The 19,392-nt window shown below is 41.8% G+C and overlaps 1 protein-coding gene across 1 annotated transcript in view; it reads left to right on the top strand.

Annotated features, from left to right (window-relative positions):
• Nucleotides 1-8,219: 8,219 nt before the first annotated feature.
• The window catches only part of LOC124306272 (protein Tob1-like), a 120,157-nt gene continuing 108,984 nt past the window's right edge, over nt 8,220-19,392 (top strand). Inside the window, exon 1 of the mRNA XM_046766786.1 lies at nt 8,220-8,740. The gene's annotated coding sequence lies outside the window, so the exon portion shown is untranslated. The remainder of the gene's footprint in view (nt 8,741-19,392) is intronic.

Raw genomic sequence — 19,392 nt, 5'->3', positions numbered from 1 at the left:
TAATCGTTTATCTGCGAAGAAGGCTTAACGCGTGTTTCGTCCTACGCCTCTCAAATCTTCAAGACTTTTCAGAGGCTCTCTGAAAGTTGAATATCTTTTCCCATATCTCGGGGGTGGAGTTTTAAGGGATGAAAACAAAGTCGAAGTGACGGGTGAAAGGAGAACAGAAAAATTCAACCGCTTCAGGACCCGTGAATCCAAACCAAAAACATTCGGTTGTCCACCCTTTCGTGTATTCTTCCTATATCTTGATATTCTGCTCTTTCGTCTCTCTCTCTCTCTCTCCCGCTCTCGCTCTCTCTTTCTCCCTCTCAATCCGTCCGCAAAAAACAAATAAACTTCCGCATCGGAGATAGAAAGAGAGGCAGAGAGGGGGACAAGAGTAAGTTTCATTAAATTAGGTTGTCCGCCGGAGAGCTTGATTCGATTAGTTCTCTCGTCCATTTCAAAGAGGCTAACGTCGTTCCTCGCCGTTTCGTCGGCTGCGGTGCCTTATACCTAACTTGCCTTTTCTTTACAAAGCGTCGACGCGAAGAAACTTTCATCCTCGCAGTGGGAGTCGCGAAATCAAGCTTAATGGTGAAATTTGCAATCCGATTAAAGGAGAATCCATTTGAACGCTGTCTGCAAGAACGAAGAGGTACCGACTAGATATCGATTCGTATCGCTGACGGCTGAAGCGGTACAACTCTGTAGACCTTTCAACCCTTACATTTCCACCTAACATGACTGCCGATAGTCTCAGTCTGTATTAGACATTGATGAGTTCCTCCGCGGCTTGACCACAACAGAAATTTGTCCAATTGTAACTGTGGGAAGTCAAACGTTGAAGGAGATGATTCAAAGACTGAGTCATTGGCCTCGCTAATTGGAAGGATCGAAGACAGCTCGAAACGTGGGACGACGGATTTTTCGCTTTTCATTTGTTCGCGCATTAAAAATGGCGCCTATTCAATGACGGATAGCAGGCATATCGACTCGACAATAACAACCAAGAGGAAAAGTTGGCAATCGTTCGAGCGCGTTTCTTTATTAAGCAACCGCTTCTTGTCGTTACGTTGCAGGGTTGAAATACCTGTCGCCGCACGCCTTTAGAACGTAGAACAGCACCAAGGAGAAGTGGAGTTATTTTGGCAAACAGCAGACAACCGGCCGTGACTCTACTCGGTGATTGATGATCTTCTCTCGGACGGATTTTCGACCGTTGTTTAAACAAACAGTAATCAACCCCTTAGTCGGTCTGGATTACACGGCTTACCGAGCCGTGACGACGAGCTTAACTTTGAACAACAATCGCCAACCAAAGATGAGATTTATCGACTCATGCACATTTTAAGGTGGTCCTTATTTAGGGTGTTGACAAATTTTTTTCGCCCCATCCTCCCCAAATCTAAGATAGTCCGCTTTGTCACTGAAGTTTCTTCTCGTTAGAGTTGAGGTAAAAATCTGAAAAAATTAGGCAATTGTTATTGAAGTATTTAGAGTTAATTCGTCAACACCCTAAACGAGGACCACCCTAATGTACATGCACTCTCATCGTCTGTGGAATATTTCAATGCAGCGTAAAGTTCGTCGGGTCGAATTGCTTGCAGCGACTAATTTTACGCTCTATCACTTTTTATACACTAGACGGACGTTGCACAGAAGTATTGACTCTTATTTTCGCGAAGGATTATAAATAGTAGTTGAGCTCGTCGAGTTGGGTGGGTACACATCTACCGTTTGAGATTATTGCCGGTAGAGAGGGTTTTGTTTGAAATCTTCTTCTTGAAAATATTTCAAGTCAGACGCGCTAGCAGGTACGCTTAAAAAGCTCGCTTACGTTAGTATCAGTTGAAATTATAACGGGGAATAAGAAGAAGAGGTATAACACCGCGCTGAATACCTCCGTAAAAAGACGCCTGTGAATATACAAGGCATTCCTCGTCAAATCGACTGCCTCCGATTCACATTCTTATCACGCGCTTCAGCTTTCTTCGAAAAATCGAGCTCCGGGTGAATTTACGATGCTTAAGCATTGACAGCCATCGAAGTTTTCCAATTTTATATTTTTCATACTTCAATTTCGGAATTATGTCTTTGACACAAATTTGTTAATTTCCGTTTGCTCGAAAATTTAGCAATAAATCGGGAATCGAGAAAATTCGGTGGATGAAATGTGAGTGAGTTTTAGGAGATTTAGGTATTCAACTAGCAAGGTGGCACGGAATGCACCATGTACAAACGGTTCGCTGAGAAGAATTGCTCTGAAAGAAAAACCTCGCCACTTGCCGAGTAAATCTCCGGTGAAATTTTCGGGTGAAATTTCACCTCGGCAAAATTTTTCAAGATAAAAACAAAGGTAATTGAAAACTTTGAAGTCCTCTTCCAAGGCCTGAAACGTTCTTTTTCCTTTTTCCTTTACCTCTCGATTCTAACGCGAGATCCGCGCGCAGTTCACTCCAGTTTTGTACTTCAATTAATTTCGTTGTAATTACAAACCCGGTTGAATCGGCGCTTTTGTCGTGTTTTCATAAGTTGAACGTTATTTTCTTTTATATATAAATATACGTATCCTTTCTCTCTCTCTCTCTCTCTCTCTTCTTTAAAGTCAAACCGCGGGCGATTCTGTTGGATGGGTTTAAATTACACCCGTTACCTACACCTTTGACCTGTACCTCAAATTTGTTTGTCAACACGACTGCCATTTCTAGCCACATCGAGATTAACGTCGGACTCGACGAGTGAATCGAGGGACGGAAAATGCGCGCCTATAATACGAGCCATAAAACATTTAACCGCCATTCCATTTCTTTCTCCCGCAATCGCGAGCGATAAAATTTTAACGGCTATATGGGAGTTCGATTTACTCTGTGCGGTATTGTTAATATTCTTCGATTCAACACGCGGACGCGATCTACAAACGCATGCCATGGTATAGTCGTGTTCTTTTCGCCGCGGGATCGACGAACAGGAAAAAAAAATACAGATGAGAGAGGAAGAAGAGAAAAAGAAAATAAATAAACGCGAGAGGCTGGATGAACAGGAACAAAAAGATAAGAATCTCGTTTAAGCACGCCTTTGAGCCGGGATTAAAAATGGCTTCTTTGGAGCTTGCGGCGAAACGCCGTGATGCTAATATCCTCGGCAAAATTTCAGGAATCAAGAGGGGCTAGAGTTTACCGAAACGACTGCAAAAAAAAAAAAAAAAATAGAAAAAGAAGGAAAAACAAGCATCGCGGGTAGGAGAAGAAAAGCTAACGGACAGTGACCCTAAAAACGAATAACGGGTCCGAAAACGAAAACGCAGAAAGCACACATCTGTCGATTTTTCTTCTTTTTTTTTATTTTCCATACACCCTTTCCGAGACTTTGAATTCCTGTCTTTGAAACGTTCTTTGATAGAAAATTGGTTTCCAACATAAGCGAGGGTATTTTGGTGAACGTTTTTTTTATTCGTAACCGTCTAGATAAGAACCTCATTCATAATTCACGATCGCTGTTCTCATTTGTCGACGTTCACCTCACTTGTCAAATTGTACAGATAGCTGAGCACGCGTATATCTCTAGTATATCAGTCAATGCCTGCAGATGCGAGACGTGAAGGGCCATAAGTTTTCTGTCACGCAGTAAGTATACAAGGTGGGCGTATACGTACGTACGTATTATTAATATGTATGAAAAAAGAAATGGACGAAAACGAGGCTGAAGAATAGCAGCGATAAGAAAAAAAAATTGTTACACTCTCGTTTTTAACCGAATTTACTTTGTTCTGTTATTTTTTTCTTCCTGCCCCCTTGTTCCACAATGCTGATATTTATTCTTCGCGTTAAAACAACGTACATACATACACACATATTGTAGGTATATTGCATATACTCACACGTCGACCGATGACAAGGTGAAAAACATGTTCAACTTAACAATTGAACGTTCCTCCGCATCGTCACGCGTTACACAACCTCAACAACGTAGCCGAAACGTTACGTGAATATGTCACGATTGCTACAAGCAGCGGTAAATTTATTGTCTGCCATATTTTTCAGTGACGAGGAGCTTAATGAGCGGGTGAGGTGCAGTTTCGACGGTCTAAAATCATACCGATATTTGGAGTTTTTTTTATTCATTTATTTATTTATTTTTTTCAACGAAAATGAAAACACTCGGAGCAATTTGAGTTCAAGGGCTTTATTATTTATAGTTTCAAGAAGATTTTAGAGTTCTTTAACTGAAATTAATAACAAAATGGCGGCATGACGCGTATATGATCTTAGACCGCCGAAGCTGTGCCACCTTAAAGCTTTTAAGTTCTCGTCGTTTTGACAACGTGCAAATTAACGCTTCGGCAACTGATTTTGGTAGGCCTTGAAACGTAATCGCGTTTAGAGGCTGTGTTGGACACGCATATCGGGACTCTAATGTGCAGGGTGCAGATAAATGTCGAGGTATTGAAAATCGCACGTTTGACAATTAATCGATAAGGCGGAGCCGGTCAATTGCGGCCTCCGGCGTTATCGGCTGGTGCTGAAGTGAACAAAGGCTCGACTGAGGAAAAGGAAATTAAAAAAGCGCCGCATCGCGCTCGTCGAATAACGAAACGACTCGTCGTTTGACGACCCACGTGTTTATACACCGAGAGAAATTTCAAGCTGCGACAAATACGCGGTCCTTCGTTATTTTCGTTACTTATCGTAACCAAAAATTAAAGTTCTAAGTAAAAAGAAAAACGACGATCACTTTTTTATCTGTAACCAGAAAATCTAGTATCTGTTACCAATCTTTTTCATTATCGTCACTTTTGCTGTAATATATTCTTGTAACTGTTAATTGCGATAAGTTCACATCGGTGGAACAATAAATTAACGTTAAGACGTCGTTTAGCTAACAAAAATACAGCGAGTAAAATGAACTAATTTTCCGTTTCAATTAGGGAGAATACATTATTAGCAAGTTTAATTTCACTAAGAATACTTACTTTTATCTCATTTCCTTGCAATTCCAACCTTATATCTAAACAGTTGTTGCAACGATGCGCATTTTTAATATAAAATTGCCCATTAAATATGCATTATGCATTAAGAATATCACAAAATGTTTAAATTCAACTACCGTCAGATAAGACGCGTTGTGTAGGTACATGTTGTACAGTATCTCGGTGATCTTTAATACTCCGAGTAGAATCCGAAGCAACGACTTTAACGACAAGCGTCAACTTCACGGGCTGATATTGTTATAGTCACGGTTGTAGATTTAATCCACGTGTACGTGGTTTCCCATAACCGATCGAACGGCCGATGTTACAGTATGCCGCTTGCGCAATATCTCATCGATGTAACTTGGGATTGGATAAAGTGTAGGTAAATACGCCTCATCGTTCATGCAGACACGTAACCACGTACGGATTTTTCAGTGCAACGGCTAAATCGCTCTCCAAGATTTATTCTACGTGCTTGACTTCTTGACGGTTGAAAAAGAGAAGGAAAAAATGCTGCCAGTACCGTTTATCCGAACAAAAAACAACGAACTTGGCACATACGCGCGTACTTTCTAAAGAAACATTTTATCGTGAAGAAAATGACTCCAACAGCCTTTTTAATTCTCGTCCACTTCGATTAACCGTCTCTAACGTATATCGCTCGGGTCTGTTTGATCTTATCTTGTGTAGAAAAATCGTTCGATTGTGTGTTTCGTTGACTGTAATGAATTATCACAACCGCCTTCACATGCTTACTCGCGCTATATGCTATGTGCACTTGGCAAGCGGCCGTTTCGTTCGGCGGTGATAATTCATCGTTCGATCCCTCGGCACCTGTGAGCTGAATTTGAAACCGCTCTCGACGACTGACGGCCGAAGTGACCACGGAGTGCGATATTCTGTTGTGACGAGGGTAAGAGAATGAAGAAAAAAAGAAGAAGATGAAGAAAAAAAAGGAGAATACAAAAATGTAAGATGAATCAGCAGAAGGTCGGTCATCTCGAATGAGTGGTTGTTATAATTATAGCGGCTAATTGCCGCCGGTTTAAAAACTGGTATGTACAATACGAAGGTGTCGACAGGACGAAGGTAAATTGCTCCTCGTCCCTTCTCTCTCTTTTTTTTTTTTTTTATTACGACTAACTTGACGAATTTTTCGCCCACCTACGCCTCGCTAATTTGTCCTTTCCTAATTTTTTACCCGGTTTCATGTGCTTTTTAACGACCCATAACTGTTACGTTTTAACGAATTGTAATTTAGCCTTGAAGCAGAATCAGCGGTCACCATTATTACACTAGCAAAAATTCTTCTCTTTACGGCGATTTGGAAATTATGTTCGCATTCTTCTTCCTACGCGTTGTATATTAGGGTGGGCCCAAAATTAGAATTTTTTTTTTTTTTTTTTTTTATTTACAAACGCACATCAAAATTTCGGTAAAACATCTCAAATAGAATATATCAGCCGAATATGAGCTCTTAATATTGGTACTTAAAAATGCCTATTTAATTCTATCTCCGTTATCAATTTAAATAACACGTACAATTTTTCCATTTTTTTTTTTCACGTATCATTTAAATAGAAAATGAAAAAAATAAAATAGGCATCTCTAAATATTAATATTAAGAGCTCATATTTTCCGGAGATGTACTATTTGAGATGCTATAACGCAATTTTTATTTGTGTTTGAAAAAGAGAAATTTTTTTTTTTTTTTTTTTTTTTTTGACACACCCTAAAGTATATTTTACCGATAAAATGATCTACGGTTGTATATGGTCGAGTTTTTGTTGAAATGGGTATATAATGGGTATATGTAAGTATAATACGAATTATGGGTATTGGCAAAGTTCTGATCATCGTTCGCATTTCATCGCGGATTATCACCGCGAATTCCGCAAATTCTTCCGCAGCATATTACGCTACGTATACCTGCAGAAACTATTTCAACTACTCAATTCGTGTGGTTTCGGCAATACAGCTGCGCTTTAATGCACTTCGCATTTCTTAAGAATACGATGTACAAAATTCACAGTTTTCTGCAATAACTCTCTGAAATAATCAAAACTTGGTTAGTATCGTTAGTGGCTGATTTTGATCATACGCTTTTGAATTTTTTCTCACACTTAAGTAATTTCTTAATTGCTCGGAAAGCTCTCGCGATGTTTGATGAAATCCATCAAATTTCTATCATTTTTGTAACGTAAAAATGTGTTGGAGTGATTTTCTTTTAAACGGCATCACGACAGCAATATATTGGTTTATAACGAACTATTTAAAAAAAGTACATAGAAATCTACATTTTATTTGTTTTACGAACAAATTCTTCGCCTCGTTTACATTCGGGGCAAAATGTGATAGCTCTTTATTTTTTTCTTGCATGATGTACTTTATTACTGAAAGAAAAAAAGCCGATTCGATTTTGTGGAATTAATCAGGGCAAACGAGACAGTATCTTAAGTTAAACTTAGAATTTCGTTGGCTGTATAACAATACAGAAATTTCTTTGAACCGATGGACAGCCCCAAATATAGAACTGTTGACGTGTAGTTTCATTTTATAGTCTTGTTTTCACTCTGGATAAAATTGATAGTACCAACCTCGTGGCGCGATTCTTCATGCGAAATAAGTGCCTTTTTGTTAGAAATTTTTCCCACTTTCTTCAACTTTGCCGATGTTCGCCAATGTTTAAGCAATAATTTTTTGTTAGGAAAACTGACGGAGCTATTTCTGCGACCCTCAAACAATATGTAAACATTTTATATATATATATATATATATTTTTTTACAATTTTATAACTAATTTTCGAAAAAAAATATCGCTTTTGGGGTGAATTTCACCCCGTGTGGCCGTTGCGCGATTCTGCCCAGGTGCGACCCACCAGACTCAAGACTCAAATCATAATCCAGTCAGAACCTTTCCTTCTCAACGAGGTAAATATCGCATGTTTCGCTTTCGAGTAATAAGGGTGTTTCCTCGCCGCACTCCTCGCTGCATATTTAGGGGTTGGTCAGGGGCGTCGAGTGTCGAGTATTCGCGGGGCACCGTCAGGGGGTGCAGATTCAGCTCCCGCGTCCCGGGAGGGTGGATGCAGGGTGGCGTCGGTAGTATCGCGCCGGGATTTGCGCCGTCGTTTCCCGGGCAACGCGCAGTGACGTAACGCGTCCGACGGCGCTGCGTTCGGTACTGTTTGGTGACGTCACGAGAAATCTACGCCCGCGTTATATAGCCAAGAGGTTTCGCGCGGCGCGCGCTGTTCGCGTCGAGACGTCGAACAGGTTGTATCATCGTCTACGCCGCATAATCCTCGGTCAGCTAGTGCAGCGTGAGCACCACCCTTACACTCTCCGTAAAAACCGTCACGAAATCAGCTCCAGATACCAGTGTGAACCAGACGCCGTCTGAAAGACGTCCCATCGCGTCTAACCGTCATTTTCGTTGCTGTTCTCGTTATTGTTGTTGTTGTTGTTCACGTGGTACAGCGAACCGAACGCTGCGCGTTGTCCGACAACGGCATAACAGCTTTATTCACTTGGCCGGTTTGTAGAGAAGGAAACAAGATCCTTTGTTGTCTCTCTCGTTGAACATCGGAGCAATAACAATCGTTCGATGACCGGTAATTCGTAATCGTAATTTCGTCGTTGAATTACTATCGACGTGCGTATGTGACGATCGGTTTCACTGTAAAATCGTTGTACCGGGGCTCGTTGTTGCATTCGTGATTTGATCCTGCACAGGCTATCCTCCCCCAAGAGAGAAGGACTCCACCGCTGAGCGCCAAGCGATCGGTGAGTAGTCTTTTCTCTCTCTCTGTTTTTGTCGTATGATTTTATGTTCCCGTTTTAATATACGATGATTCTCAACGTATTGTTTATTTATTTATTTAAAGTATAGACGGACAGATTACGTGTCCTTTGAAATATAAACTTGAAATGAACATTTGGCGCTAGGCCGTGTGCAAGGAAAAAATAATTGCCAATGTAGAAAAGAAATGCTTAAATAAGTTCAATAAATAATACAATAAAAATATTCAAAGAGTGGATCAAATACTAATCATGTATTAAATTATTGAACTCTCTTTTACAGTAAATAGATAGATGTCATGTAATTGTCGATTAAAAGGCTTGGTATTATTCACTTTTCTGTACACCTTTCTTTGCCTGTTAAATTACACATATACCATTAAGTAACTAGATTAAGAAAATCACCGTTCAAACGTTTCACCCTGTACATGATATTCGCGATTGAATTATAATTGCTCACAGCACAGAGCCGGCGTAATTAATTATCCCAGATTATTGTATGCACCCGGATGCACGATTGTGTAAAGATTTATAGGACACGCGATATCGGTTGCGAGGAAACGAAATGGGTTCGAAATGATTGCGAGACAGGTCAACTTTCGCATTACAGTCGGAAGTAACGTGTGCTTAAAATTTCCCCATGAAACGCGCTTTTCCCCATTTCCATTGCAACGCTTCCGAGGAAATGAAATCAGGTATCCGAATAGCTAGGTTCAAAGGACCCCGAAAAAAGCTCATGCATCATCCGAAAGGGATCGGTAAGAAGCCGGGCTTACGCTTTGAAGGCCGGATTTTGCAGGGGAGAAAGGAGTCGTCTTGTTGCTTGAGCCAAAAAGCTTATTTCACTTCCAAATAATGCCGAACGACAAGCCCGTTTTAAATCGGAATTACGGGCTGGCCTTGTATCGGAAATCGGGAAAACGGTTGGAAAGTCGTGTCAGAAATCAGATATCGCGGTGAAAAACATTTCGAGAAATTCACGGAAAAAATCTCACATCATTTGTCTAGCGTCAAATTTTCAGATAATGATTGTTAATCGTAGAATTAATTTTACATTCAAGTCGAATTATTTACTCAGTGTCATTATATTACGATTTTTTTAACTAACCCAGAAGATTTACAATTAGAATCCTATTGCAATTTCAAAAGCATGTACGTATGGTCAGCGAATCAATTATTATCGAGTACCGACTATCGAGTATAATGTAAAATTATTTAAGCAACGGAAGATCGGATAAAATCAAAAAGTTCATCGGTTATTTTACCGTACGAATCTTCCGTACACGGAGGACAATGGATTCGTTTTTGAGTATTGAAAAAAGGCGCGACAGGGCCAATTTCATCGGGGTAAATGAATTTCAATCTCGGCTTCGGAACGAGGCGCTGAATCGCGGGTTCCATTTTATAACGAGAACGCTTCGGTCGTTTAGACTTGGAGCCACTGCTGCACGTAGGTGAAACTGTACCGAACTGAGTATATATATGTATATATTGGATAGCTATATGTGTTCAGAGTGGAACTGCATAGCCAGGAAGTGTCTAGATTCGAGCCTGAGTTCTCTTCTCTGGTGCAGAGCAGCGGGTGTTTCGTTGTTCGTTCGTTGACGGGATATTCGAGAACAAAAGCTGTCGCAAGCAGTTTCACTGATTACTTCCGCGAGAGAGAGAGAGAGAAAGAGAGAGAGAATGAGAGCTCCGAAATAATGATACGTTTTAATTCAAATCTTGATGAAATCGCCGGCTGTCCGGGTTCCTTCCATCCCTCGTCTCCTTTTCCTGCACCCTCGGTGAACTGGAACTCCGGATAAATTTTCACCTTCCCGTATTTTCGGTTTCGCGGAACGCAGCTTTGGCGGTCAGGTGAGGAGATCCGTCGTTTGCCTCGTGCGAATCCAAAATGTCGCAAGGTAAAACGTGGATTCGAAGATACGTTTCCAACGGTTAATAGGGGCGGTACCGCAACGCGATGTCTTGTGCTTTTCAAGTAAATACGACGGGGTTGATATATGCGCGCAATTCGCACAGCAAAGTGGGATAGACGGAAAGTTAGCGGGACGGAGAAAAAGCATCGGAACGAAATTCTTGCGAGGAGCGTGTGCAGCGGCTAGAACTTTTCCCATTCCGATAACAAGTGCGAAACAACCATATTTTTGAAACCACGATGTGTACGGTCTACGCCGTTACCCTAATTCCGCAATATTGCCTTGAACTTTCCGTCATTTCCGGCCAACGGAAGCCACCAAACTGAGTTTAATACCGAACTTAGACTGGGAACGCGGTTCGCTATTCATCACAGTCCCAGCCACACCGTGTTGTCGTTTAAATTTCTGGATCCAGCAGGCTTCGGTCTAAGAGAGAGGATGCATTCATCTCAAAACTTTGTGCGGTTGGCAACGAACGACGAGTAATTATTATACAACAAAACCCGGTCAACGTATCGAGTTTATTCGGTGTAAACGTCATTTCAAACTCTTTTCATCCAGGGTCTTTCGGCACTTCATTTGTCGAAGGTACTTTTGTTTGACGAGAGAACCGTGATAAAATGAAACCGAGAAAGTACGCCACGCGATTGTACACGCATACATTCAACGATTGGTCTCAGGGTTGAACTACTCGAGCTCAAAGATGTGAGGAATGCTTGATGATTAATCCGGGAGTAAAAAAGAGATGAAATACCGAAGAGGGTGAAAATTTACGCGTTCACATGGCAGCGCCAGCAGCAGCTGAGTTCAGGACTTTAAGGGTCGGTCAATGGGAGCAAAAAACGTTTTGTTAACACACGGTTAAACGACTTCAAGCACACTGTTTGCGGGCACTACACAACTACTCCAGCCGAGGTTGTTGCTGTAGGTTGAAAATATTCTCCGGGAATCTCATCAGACCCATGCATACTACCACTACACACGTCCGTATAATACAGTCTGCAAGCAAGGTTCTTCGAGGTTCATTAAAACTTTAACGCAAGCATCTTATTTACGAAGCAGCATGCGAGAACTTGTCTCCAGCTCTTGGGACAACCCCATTCCTTCCAAGCGACACTTTCGCGCGAGTTTCCCACGTCGCAAGTCAAGTTATCACAGAAAGTACCACATAACTCACTGTTTCGGTGGCTTGGAATTAATATCGTGTACTAAGTTTAACCAAATATTAGGGCAAATGCACCATGTCTCCTCGTCAACTGTTTTCCATGCATCTTCTAATCACTGATCGATGTATTTCGGACTTTCCGTGGTAAAGGTTGATCGAAGTACGAGAACATAGTTACGCGATGGTAGCGAACCGAGTGAGGTTTACCATTGTAGCATTGTTAAAGTCGAGGAGGTAACTGCTCAACGTGTTAGTTCCCCGATCGTCACGTATTTCACAACCATTTCATACCATTTTATACCTTTCCAGACTAGGTATTTCCCGCAAATTTCATACTGTTTTATCAGTGGTTACCCATCAGTTAGAATATTTTCTCGCCACCGTCGATAGTCTCTCTTCTATAAAAACAGGTTAATCCAAACGAAGCGGTGAAATCTTTTCCCTGCTTCACTCCGAACGTCAACCCAGATTAGCCAGAGAGTCTGACCTGGAAGAGATGGTGATTTATTACAGCTAGTGACCTTCGATGTTGGCGGATAATCCCAGCGAGTCGTTGCTAAAGTTTCGAGGTTAAATCGATTCGACGTTGATATCGGGACGCAGTAAGCTCATGGTGTCTGGTTTCAAGTTATGGATTGCGGTGTCACCGAAACGGTAGTTAAAGGTGAGCCGTGCAGCTGTCCGGGTTTTGTAAGGGAATACGGAGATGAGAAGCTCTCGGCCTCTCAGGCCATTCCTGGACTCCGAACATCTTTGAGAGCTTCGTTGATGCCAAATAGGGAAAACAGGGGATGAAGCTGCCGGGAGTAACGGCCAAAATGGCGGTCTCAAGCCTCGGCCTGCGGGTAATGTCGATATTTATTGCGCATGCGACTCCACTATACCTACATGTCATGTTCCGTGTGTACGCGCCTGCTGTTCTCACCTTACAGTTTTCGATTATCAATTTTCGATCGACCTCGATTGTAGAAGCGTATAATCGTGACTCGAAGCGGAGTTGGAAGCATTCTCACCGGGTGAACACTGCACCTCAACTATTCCTGTAAAAACTTTATCCGGAATTTGTAGGTTTTTACTTTCGTCAGTTATGTTATACTACACCACACCCATAAAATCGTCGATGTTTATTTGCCCCGTTGACGAATAACATTGCGTCTGTTAATGGTTCTAGTTTTATTCTACAGTTTTTGACTCGCGAATTTCTTTCACTCTGTTTCTTAAGTCTTACTCTTAAGTTCGTAACTCACGTACACTGTCCGTAATCATGGAACAACTGTTTGTAATGGTCCGCGTTTCGTCTGATATTGCGATAGATGTAAAATTAACTATCCAACTGTCTAGCTGCACAACTGTCTAACTATATAACTATCCAAGTATACGACTATCCAACTACAGCAAAGTATCTAACTATATATCTATCTATCTATCTATCTATCTCATTGTCTAACTATGTAACTATTTCTCTCTATTTTTCTTCGTCGCATAACTGACCGTTCATTCTCTCATGCCTTGTTCTTTCGGCCAACTTCTCTCCGTGCGAAATAACCGGTCTGCTGAACCGTTTAAAGAGAATTACCGCAGGATATTTCTTGGGCTTACGTTGAAAGCACGTTGAAAATTTCTCAAAAGCGGGATGCAATACGGTTTGCTTAATGCGGCTGCAGCTCGGCATTCCTCCCGCATCAAAGGAACTCCTATCCTCTTCTGCACGCTGGATAATCTTCATCCCGAGGCGCATTCTCAAAGCGCAACTATAGCTGCTCACCCGGATGCAGCTTCGCATCTCGTGCAGATACTTGCAGTTTCTGCATACGTAGATTATAGCTGTATGAGGATGAATAAGGCTAGTTCGGATTCGGTGGAGCTTACGAGGGATGAAAGCTCGAGGCATCTAATTCCCCCCGTGATCTTTCTGATGCGCGAATCATGTTCACCCGTCATTTTACGGATGATCAATTCTCATCCCAATCTGTATTACACCTTATACCAGGCACTCTGAATTTTTCACAGTCGGGATGCTTTTAAATCGGGGCGAGCGTTGTGTTTTTCTTTTCTTTATTCACCCGGGACGGAAACCAACCCCCCAAATAATTATCTCACTTGATTTTCCTCCCTTGTGTAGGTTTTCCATGTAATCAATGGTCGGTACACCTCGTCGTCCGCAAGCTTTAACTACACAAGGTCACAGTGCCGACTCCCAAAACCTAGTTTATCGCCGCCCACGGCTGCTGTTGTTATTTCACCTCCTCGGTGATTCTAGATCTAAGATTTACGATCGATTTTTATGGATCTTGAAGGTCGCAAACGCAGCTGGCGCGACGGAAGCGGGATTAAAAGCTTTAACGAGCCTTGATTTATCCGAGGAAACGCGAGTTTTTTCATACTCACGTACTTCATCATTGTCTACAACATGTTTTCAAGATGATCGTGGATAATTTCAGGAAATCCGATTCATCCCCATGAACGTAGTAACAATACTTCAACTATCAAGGGGTGATTCTCTAACTCTATGAGCAGTTCTACAATTTGACACGCAGGCATGGCTTTCGGGTGAACTTGAAGCGTACTTTTCCTCTCTTAAGGCAGCGCGAGTCGGTTCTAATCCCTGTAACTCGAGGGGTTCAAATTCCGACACGTCGAGTACACCCTCCTCCACGTTCACCCTTCCAGAAGTCGGGAATCTCGAGTGTTCGGTCTGCAAGGTTGGGGTTCGTATCACAACGCAGAAGGCGCCCCTGGCCGTGGTGTGGCAGCAAATAGCTTAACCTTGACCTTTACTGCCCCTAGCGAGGTTGTATTTAAAGCCGGGGGAAGGTGGCGGCGGTTGCCGCTCCTCTCTCTCTCTCTCCTCTCTCTCCCTCCCGCTTTCTTGCCCCTATTCCATCGATCCCATCCGGGTCGATTCTCGACTTACAGACTTGTTTATAATACGTCAGAATTTTAACACATGTATACCTTCGTGCAATATTATATGTAGAATGTTATATAAACAGCAGGTGCTTTGTCAAAATTGCGTTTCGAATGCATTGTTTTTTATTTTTCTCTTGCCAATGTCTCTTGAAATGCAGTGTTATTTCAGTTCGATGAAAACAAAAAATTGAAAATAACCCCGCGTTTATATTGTAATATGTATACACGGGCAAAAGTGAGAGGAACGTAATACAATAAAGGACGGCCTTGTCGCTGGTAATTTCGGTTGAAACACATCAGGCAGCTTGTTTCCCTTTGTGGCCGCTCGGCTGCGGTATACGCTCGTTGAAACACCTTTGAAAATTCGTGTATCATCACAGAATATTAACTTTCGAATACCGTGCCTTACTCGACGCGAAACGTTGCGACGGGGGGAGAAAATAAAGAGTCGTCCGTAAAAACTGTGCCACGAAATTTCTTCATCGGATTACAATTACGATGATTTTTCAATTATAATTAATGCTTCGGTACGGTAATTTGCTCGTTTTCGTATCGACGAAGCAAAAAAATTATAGATGATTTTTTTCGCTGATACTTTTTTCTGATCTAAAGCGTCCCTCTCGTGTAGAATAATACAGGTACCTATAATTTCTCTGACTATGTTAGTAGCCGGATGTGCGCTGATGACATTCAGTGCTTAAACATTTTTTTCCACATCGCAAGAGACGTTTTTCGTCTTCGTGAGGTTTGGTTAAATTTTTTTAAACTTTGTTGTTCGGTCATGTTTTCGTTTCTACACACTTTCGAAGCGACGGTACACATCTTGAAACGAATTTCAGTCACGAGACGAACTCTGCACCCCGTTATATCGTAAACCTTGAACTTGCCACCCTTAACCTTTCGTGTTTTACCTCTAACCTTTCGTATCACTCCGGAGCATGTAAATATGCACACTGCCAGCTGCAGCTGTGGGCGTTTCACGGTTAAAAGTATATCGTCATTTCTATTTCTGGTTTTATAGAAGGGAAATGTTACACTAAAAAAAAACGAGTACTTGAATCCAATAAAATAATTTACTCCCATAGTCCTCGAAAGACATTTCAGTATTTGAAATTATTAAATTATTCACTTCTAGCAAGAAAACTTTGTTTGAAATAGAATTATTTATATTGGAACAATCGATTAGTTTTTTTTGAATTGATAAATTATCTGCTAAAGATTATTGAAATACATATCGTCTTGGATCCAATTATTGTACTTTTTAGGTATGAATTTTTAAAGCTCGGCTTAACTCGGTAGAGTCACGAGAAATCGAGCGTTTTAACCGTTTGAGTCGCACATTATTGTGCGGATGACAACTTTTGTAACGAGATGGTATTCTCCGGTTTTTGGGGTCGCTGACTAAATATCTGAAATCAGATTTTGAAAATTCAAGATGGTGGGTCCAATATGGTCGACAAAACTTTATAACTTGATCGACTATGGTCAAAAAACTCCATGCAGGGATTTTCAGGGTCGCTGATTGGATTCGCCATACTGATTCTTCAAAATCTGATTTCAGATTCGTAATCAGCGACCCCAAAAACTTCCGAACAGAGTTTTTTTTCCGGATTCGATTGAATTTGAAATTTTCATCCGCCATGCTGGATCCGAGATCTTGAATTTCTAAAATCCGATTTCAGCTTCCTAATCATAGATCCCAAAAACTTGTAATTTATGTAAAACACGTATACGTATAGAGGAGGTAATTTTCACGGAAATGAATGATTTCTTCAATTTTCACAATCTTTTTCAATCAATTTGTTTCCAACAATAATATATTACGTTGTTTTGTGTTGAAAACCTATTAGTATACTATCAGAAACAGCAAAAAATGGGTTGAAAAGTTCTCTAAACATACAATATAATGGATATCAAATCGGTGGTCAGAATATTTGCCACCATAACTCAAGGGGTTAAACGCAGCGTAACGACCGCGCCGCAGGTGCGATAAGATTTTCCCTAGCCAAAGTAAACAGCAGAATGGCAGCGTGCTTCGTTATTGACTTTTCGGTTCGACGCGGGGCTTTGTTGAATCGAATTTACCACTTTCCCTAAAATTGCCGAATCGCCTTTGGACCGTAAACTTGCTCGATTAATCCGAGTCTCTGCCAGGCCGCCCGCCTTGTCCGGATGCTATACCTACTGTTTAAACTATCGCAAACTCCTGCTCCCCGCGATTCCTTGGACCTGGGTTTGAATTCCCCTTCCCCGCACCTCTAAATACGTGTATATCCGAGCGCGGACATCTGTTAATTAATCAGACAATGCCGATTTGGTTATACGCTCCAAAGAGCCCATCTTCCCAATCCTGTAGAATGAACCCTTCGTTTTATCGCTTGTAATTTAACCCTACAATCTTTTCGCTAGTAAGACGTAAACTCGTTTTAACAGCCACTGGGAGTTGGGTTCTGGTTAGCCATTAATAATACAGGTCTGCAAAAAAATATTTTTTCTCAGCTGCATGGGACGTTTTTGATAAATTTTATGTTTCCATTTTTTGAGTACTTTCCCCGGTTTCGGTAAATAAAAATCTAAAAAAAAACCGCTTAAAAAATATGTGCAGATTTTTGGTAGCAGACCTGCGTAATTCGTTTCATCCCCGAAATCAACCGGGTCGAAAAATCACAGCGATGAATTTTCATCCCCCCTCCCCTCTCGTGTTGAAAAATGTTTGCCAAAACAGCGGTTGGTTTTCACGAAAACACGACTGCGAGCTTCTCAATTTACCCTATTTTCTCTCCTCCTTATCTGAAGATACGCGCGGTGAAGAGAATAAGGAAGAATTTTTATGGCTGTATGTACGTGGATGCGTACATACATACGCCTATACATACCTATGGAATATAATACACGCAACGTCGTAACTGGAATCAAAACGCGAACGATAAAAGAGGCCAAGCATCAGCCCGAGGACGTGCTTCGTAAAACTACCCCTCTAGTTTCGAGCCTCAGCAGCGAGCTATAGATATACATGGTAAATGGGCAGCGTCAGAGGGGCGCAGGAAGAGAAAACACACCCGAAGAAAAAACACAGCCTAGGGATCCGGGGCAGTTTTGTTTCGGGGCAAATTTCTACAGAAATTTGAGAAATCATCCGCTGTTGGAGTTTTTTGTCACGCCTTTCGCTGTACAAGATGGCGGTTTTCGGATTATATTTGCCGGGATGTGAATGCGGGTGATTTCGAGAGGCGCGCTTATGTATTGTACCTTTTCCACGGATCCGTTGAGCCCGGGGAATAAGAGACAGGCCTGAATGATGGGGGATTAAAGGTCCTTCTCGCCATCTTGACTGAGTCAATTAGATTGCTCGATAAACGTTATTCCTCCGGCCTTCTCCTTTTCCGCAAAACGCGCGGTCGATCTTTTCTTCGGTCTCGAAGCAACTTCGCTGCCGCTCTTGGATGTATACGTGTGTAACGTGTGTGTCTGCAAATACATAGACACCCCGTCATATATTATGTGGAAGAGAGTTTCGGGATGAACGCTCATCCGTGGTTCCCGTTTGAGAAGATTGCTTTTCTCACGGCTGATTAAACCACCTGCTGGTGTAATTAATTTAACCTCTGCTGTATCACTAATTATCAAACATCTCTCTTCCGATTAGCGCTCCGTTGATTTTTCCTCCAATCCACACGCGGTACACCACATTTCCGTATACCGATTTTCGATTTCGATTTCCGTATACCGAAAGAAAAGTTTACAGACTCTTTGATATCTATCGATTTCGTGATTTTCATGGATTATATAGCTTGAAGGGGACTTGAAAACAAACGAATCTCTCAAAAACTGCAGGGTCGATTTTCAAAGATAGGTAGAAGGCTGCGATTGATTCCATCGATGCATCGATTTCATCCACGAACTCGCTGGTTTACCGGAAGAAGTTGCAACGTCGGATTTAGCGCGAAAAACGAGACCCTCCGACTCTTGCAATAATCGACTTGTTCTGTTTTTCACGCCTGTGAGAAGTCTCTGCGAATCGGCTGTGCAGTTTTTGATCGAAACATTTGTTTTCAAGTCCCCCTTGAAGCTTCTTAATTCGTAGAAACCACGTAATCCCTTGATATAAAAAAATCCATTCACCCCTTTCCGAAGCCTATATCTCGAAACTGTTGATTTTTGGGACTCGTGTCCATGAGAACTTTGATATAACATACTGAAAATCCAGCGAATTGCTGCTCCTTTCCTAGGGGGGATATCAACACGAAATCTAAAGAATCAGGATCACGCAGCGTTCTTCACCAATCGAACAGGAAGTGGCGACTCGAACTACACGTGTATCGTAAGGCAGGACGTGAAACGAGAGCACGATAATGGAAGACACGTTAAACGCGCTTTATGAGCGAAGCAAGGGGCTTTGCACAGGCGGTGAACTGCTGCAGCGAGCTGCATCATGTCGCGATGAAATCGTTGCAACAAATTACCCTAAATTGACCGCTGCTGCACTCGCTCTTGGGCCAGATATTCCACCCACACATATACAGGCGTTGCACATCCCAGTAACGACGCAGCTAATGGAACTCCGCTCTGCGTTGATGCGTAATCTGCGTCGTTGGACCATCGACCCCGTAAGAAATTTCCTAATCATTGCAGGAAACGAA

The sequence above is a fragment of the Neodiprion virginianus genome, chromosome 5, assembly GCF_021901495.1.
Source record: "Neodiprion virginianus isolate iyNeoVirg1 chromosome 5, iyNeoVirg1.1, whole genome shotgun sequence".
In the NCBI taxonomy this organism is placed as follows: domain Eukaryota; kingdom Metazoa; phylum Arthropoda; class Insecta; order Hymenoptera; family Diprionidae; genus Neodiprion; species Neodiprion virginianus.
Note: the sequence above shows the minus strand (reverse complement) of the source record. Positions and strands in the feature narration are given on the sequence as shown.